We start from the raw sequence: 6360 nt of genomic DNA, 5'->3' as shown, positions 1-6360 counted from the left end.
CAATGCCTCCGTTCAAGTTTTACAGAACAGTAAACAGTATTTACACATTGACATCTCTGATACTGTATAGCATGCACAATGAGCTAAATGAACAAAGATTCCAAGGATTACTAATAAGATCATGGATAAGAACTTATTAGTAATCAATTTTTGTCAAATAGTTTAAATGCAAATCACACTCAGCTGCTTAAGAACAAACCAGGGAATAATTTTCAAAACAAGGAAGAGTAAAATATTTCCTCAGGACAGACGAAGTCTCCAAATATTTGGAGTAAACTGAAATATTTTGTAATACTGAAGAAGAGGTAAACTGGACGTGTTTCTCAACAGTGAATATTTAATCAAGAATGACACCTAGCATCTTAAATGAGCTGCACATAGTTAAAAGAACCCTGTCAATGGAAAGACTTGGGTGGGAGGAATCGTGTTGTGGACTTGCTAACAATCATACAATGAGTTTCGTTTGGGTTTAACTTCATCCATAATTGGCACCATGCACTAATTTTAGCTGTCTATTAAGAGATTCAACTAACACACGTCCATACTCAGGAGACAGGATCAGTGCAGAAAGAGCCACATGAGCTGCATAAGCAATAGCTTGTTTTTAAGGTCAACCCACATGTACAGTACATATATTTACATTATAAAAAGTAATGGGACAAGAAACTACCTTGGAGAACACCAGAGATTACACACCTGTAGCCACAACAGTGTTCATTGCCAACTACTCTTTGCAACAACTGTACTAATTAAAAATCCATTAGTAATAATACCAACTCCCATCTGTCTAAGTCTGAAAACACAGGCCTGGGAATTGAAAGAGGAGCATCAAAAGCACCCAGGCCCTGCAAAATAGGGTACAGATGATTGCCTTTCGTCCTGGCATTCAGATGATCCAAAACTTAGATAATAAAAGAGTCAAAGCAATTGGGTAGTAAGTAGCAGGGCTAGAGCTGCCCCAACCACATTTGGCTAACAGAGTAATGATATGAATTCTCCAATAAGTGCAAAGAGAATCTCTTCTGGCTAACTTACAAAAAGTAAGACAAGTAATCAGCAGTTTTCATGAAAAGAAAATACCATTTGGATCTGCTATACCTCCATTAGCAGTAAGGGTAAGGAAAGTATTTTTAATTTCACAGGACCAAAAAGCTAAACAAATTAGCATCAGGAAAACAGGGATGTGAAATGTTGAGTTCCTCATTGCTCGGCTCACTTTTAAACACATCAGCCAGAAGGGTTGCATTTTCCTTCGGACAGTGAGTTACAGCCATCTGGTTTAGGCAGAGGAACTATTGAGAGTAACCCACTGTTTATGTTGCCGAGTTGTACATACAGAAAATTTTTTTTTTTTTATTCAAATTGGGTTAATTTTCAGCTGCAGCTCAACATAACCTCTGTGTCACAGCTCTTAGTTTGGTATACAGCCATACCTCAATTAATCAACCTAATCAATTCCAGAAGTCTCTCCTTTAACCAAACAAACCTTTCCCATAAAAAATAATGGTAACTGGATCAATTCATGCCAGACCCACAATAATACATCAAATAAAAGCATTTACTCAAATTCAACAAGTCTAGCATACAAAATCGATAAAGAAATATAAAGTAAATTACTGTACCTGTAATTGGGGGAACTGGTGATGTATGGGGTAGGTGGTGAATATATGAAGAGGAGAGATGAGATGTTGTTTGGAAGGGGTCCTATAAAAATCTGTCCAATGAGGTTTTACTTTGCCTGGGTTTGAAATGTTTCAAAAGTGATAGTAATGTTATTCAGCAGGTTTATAATAGCCGCACCTTGTCAGGGAGATATTTTTCAAAAAAACTTTGCACTTCCCCCCATTTCGAACACATCTTTTATTAGTGAACTAGGGGCATTCTCCCTACCCTCCCCCTTATGTGGGGACTCACTCTTTAGGTTGGAGGTGCTGTCTAAGGAACATGACTGGTGTTCTTTTCCACCAGGAAGTACCTGCTTTCCAGTCATGTAAGTGAGTGGGAGCAAGATGGCTTTTATAACCGCTTGTATAGCCAGGCATATTATGTGATGTCAGGATTGCTGTGTCCCCATGCTAGAGCTTGAATTTGTAGTGGCTTTGCTCAGGGAAACTTTGAATAACCCTGGTTTCCTGAAAACCAGTTTGGAGGGTAACAGTATTATAAGTAGACCCCAAAGATAATGCTCGACTACCCACCACCACCCCATGCCTGAAGGGGAACAGAGGGAGTTGCACTCACCAATTGAAAGTAGAAACATTTGAAAGACAAGATTGCCTATTGTGTAATACTAATGCATTTTGTCTGACCAGGGCATATATGACTATAGGCTGCTGGATGAAAGGGAGAAAGAAATGTTGGTCACTTTTCATCACTGCAAACTGTAGGCAAGATACTTTTCTGTCCAATGGAACTCGGCTATCATAAGTCCTAGATTGAAAGTATCCAAGGGCATGTTGCTAGCATCCCTGTTGTAAGAGGAGGTAAAGGTGTTATGGTCTTGCCAATAACCTTCTCTTAATGTGAAGAATGGAAAAATAATACTTCTGACTTCGTGAGTTTATGCCCAGTTTACACTCTGAGTACTCATACAGTACAACCACATGATGACCTTTCAATGCCAGATTGAGATGGTGTTCTTGAATACATCCTAAGTTGTCAAGTCCTGTGCTGTTGGTATCGCAGCACTCTCAGTGGACACAACAGCATCTCATTTAGATCATTACCTATAAACTGGTGGGGGGGGGACCAGAAAGGCCTCAATTCCTCATCAGAGACTGACAGACTCTGAGTTTTGCCAGAAACTTAAAACAAATTAGAATGAGAGAGATCTCCCAAGTCTTTAAATACTGAATCAGGTCAGTGTGCTCATACAGCTTGCTTAATCTCTTCAACAGTGCTAAGGCTAGCATTCAGCTTGACATGCCCATCCAAAGCCTCCCTCAGGGCCTCCTACAGAGGCTGGGTGAGAAGATAATGCATGAGAGTCAGGACCTGCTGGACAATCTCCATTTGTGATGATCAATTGACTTCATGCACTAGTGTTACTTCAGCACATGGGACTACTGGAGCAGCATGGCACCTCGACAGTAATTCAACATGTCAGGATACCACAGCAAATGCTGCCAAAGGTATGAATGATCCTGAGGATGGCCTAAGCTAGCAATATGAGATTTCTCTTGCCTTCCTGCATGTATTATCTCACAAACCCCGCGAATGACTCCATCACAAGAAATTGCACAGTGAAGAGGAATCACAATTGTTACTTGTTTTACCTGGTAGAAAACATATTTCCTTAGGATCCTTTTAGAAGCCAAAATAACATCCCAAGATTTTTAGGTAGTGCAGAAATGAGGTTTCACCACCTCCTGTGCCGAAATGCTGAGACTACTAGCCAGTGTGAAATGCAGTCTTTTCTGAGCAGACGGAGTGCTAACTGAATTTGAATCTAAGGGAGGCTGCTATATAACCAACTTTACCAGTGGGTTGTTTATTATTTTGTGCCTAGACTCTAAAGGGTGTTACCACAATAGAAGGCACAGAGTATTCCCTTGTCTAAGCACCAGTAGTACCATGCTGATGGCAAAGTGGGAAGGAGGGTGCATCTGTCAAGAATGCTCCACCCACCATTATAGACATCACGAGTGTTGTATAATGTACAGTACTGCAATATTCATGGACTGCATATGTGGGGCACCACTGACCATTGCCCCTAATTAGGTGGTGCCAGTAACATGCCATACTTTATGTGGGCTGTCATATTCTAGATAGAATGGCAAACTGGAGATGATTTGTGACCAAAGCTCATCTCCTTGAAAGTGTCTGGGGTGCCATCTGGGCTGGACCTTTAAAATTTAAAATACTGTTTATCAGGTATTCCATTTTATACAACAGAAATGACTGAAGTAATGTTGATAGGCTGAAGTTATACGTCTTGATAAAAAATATCTTACATTTACTTAATAACAGTTGTATACAACATGCAATTCTTATATAAGTGTCAATGGAGATTGATATATTATTCAACAATATATCCATTAGGATTCACAAATCCCTTTTAAATATACCTCAAGTATAGTAAAGTAGCCCCTAGGATTTTACAACCAGGATCTGGCATCCCTCAGTAGTCCTACTGGGTGGACTGAGCAAAAATTAGTGCTTTGTGACTGGCATGGTCAAAGGTGACCCCAGCTCAGAGCAGGACTCAAAGTTGCACTCTTAACTGACTGGACTGGATGCAAATCTGTACGTAAACTATGATATGCAATTTGCAATTGTGCCTATCACTTACAGTAGTTCATACTGATGATTGAAGTGAATATTAATACTGTACTCAAACAATACAATTAGATATCACTACAGTTGACCCCTGCTTATTCGCGGTTCAGCATTTGCGGCTTCAGATTATCATGGATTTTTATACAGTATGTGACACTTACCAAGTAATTACATGGCTATACTATATACTGTATATGTATAGAGTATAGTACTGTATGATGTAGGCTAGGCTACTGTATGGGTATAGATTGTACCCTGTAATGTACATGCAGTCACCCTAGTGTTTGCTAGGCTAATTTCAAGATACTGTGTATTAATTTCATGAAATGATGGGGTTTTTGTAACCTAACCCAATAATAAAGGGCACAGTGCCTGTAAATCATTTTTTTTATCATGAAAAATGTATTTAATCATGAAAATAGAAAAATGACTGACAGGTTCTGTAGACATAAACAAACGTAACATTTTGTTCGGAGGTACTGCTGTAGGCACGTTGCTCTACAAACTACCCACGTATTTTAGATTTGCTCTACTATCGTCCTAAAACACTTTAATATTTCAAAATCATCTTATAACACAGCAAAATATCAATAAAATGTACACTATCGTATGCACAGTACACGATACGCAAAGTATACGATGCCCAAATGACCCAACATCCCAGTATCTCTGTCTAGTTACCAGCATTGCCCCTATGGTCCAGATGTATAACTCTTGTCCCTCATATTTTTTTGGTTTCAATTTCTGACAATCATTTCGACAACATAGTAATTAGGCTATTCAAAGATACCGGAACTCCTTATATCGTTTAATTTTTGTAGAATCAGGGTTTCTGGGTATGGAAAATACAAAACAGGTGGAATACAAAGACGTATTCTAACACGCCCATGATACTTCAGCAAGTTCTGTTTATGATTATGTCAGGTTTATCAAAGGTTTATTGAAGGTTTATACAGTGATATCACACACTAGGTAAGTAAGGACCAAATAACCTAGGTTGTGTTGGAGGGGTGCCAAGTAAGGACCTCGAGCCCTATGTTAGGTTGTCCCCTATTATTTTTTTTAAATATACTGTGCCCTAGGTTAGCTTAAGGGGGGTCCAAGAAGGGAAAAGCCATCCTAGGCTAGATAGGGACCCAGCACCATAGGTTAGGTTAGTTGGTGGGTCCAAGTGAGGTAAGCCAAGCCCCCTGGCCAGATAATGACCTGGCGCCTAGGTTAGGTTTGGTCAGGGCAGGTCAGGGAGGCAAAACTCCCCAACCCCACCTAGGTAAGGTTATGTCAAACCCAAAAAACACCCCTTTCCCTGCTGTGGTCCTCTGAACTGTGGGCTATCTCTAAAAGTAGTATATTGCTAATGAAACGAACCTCAGAAATATTCAAATGCACACATTAAAAATCGGAAAACCGTAATGTACTTTTAATTTCTGAATGCAATTAGGATATGGTTTAATGTAAAAATTTACCAATAACTGTGCAATGTGAACTTTAATATAAATAGGATATGAACTGAAAATGGATTAAGAATCCAACTATCTAAAAATGAATAATCAACTTGTCAAATGAAAGACAGATATTGGTCTTCCAATTAAAACAGCCCATTGACGGTAAGGAATGCGAGAACTCAAAAAAAAAAAAAAAAATATCAGGCAATTAGCATAAACTGAGAAGTATATAACCAAGTAGTATCAGGCAATTACTTGACTTACCTGAAAGAGTATAACTGGTGCAACAAGTAATTAAAACTACCGAGAATAAACGAAGGAGGATATTCATTATCACAGAGGGGCGAGGGGTCACTTGGCAGTTCCTGATCATGGATGACAAAGTACCAACACGTGGTCTTGACCGAAAACCGTAACTTTGACATGACGCTTCAGCAATGCCAAGGTTATGCGGCTTGTTCTTCAAGACAGAGGGACCAGGGAAGAACAAAAGTTAAACTGAACTTCCATTCATATTAGAAAACGAAGTATGGGTGACTAAAGCAACATTTTACTCTAGGGAGTTCATACACTGCAGTAAGACTACCTTATGACTTACTAAAGTAAACACTAGGAACGGTGCATGGAAAAAGCCTGC

Source organism: Macrobrachium rosenbergii, chromosome 3 (genome assembly GCF_040412425.1).
Source record: "Macrobrachium rosenbergii isolate ZJJX-2024 chromosome 3, ASM4041242v1, whole genome shotgun sequence".
NCBI lineage: Eukaryota > Metazoa > Arthropoda > Malacostraca > Decapoda > Palaemonidae > Macrobrachium > Macrobrachium rosenbergii.
This window is presented reverse-complemented; position numbering follows the sequence as displayed.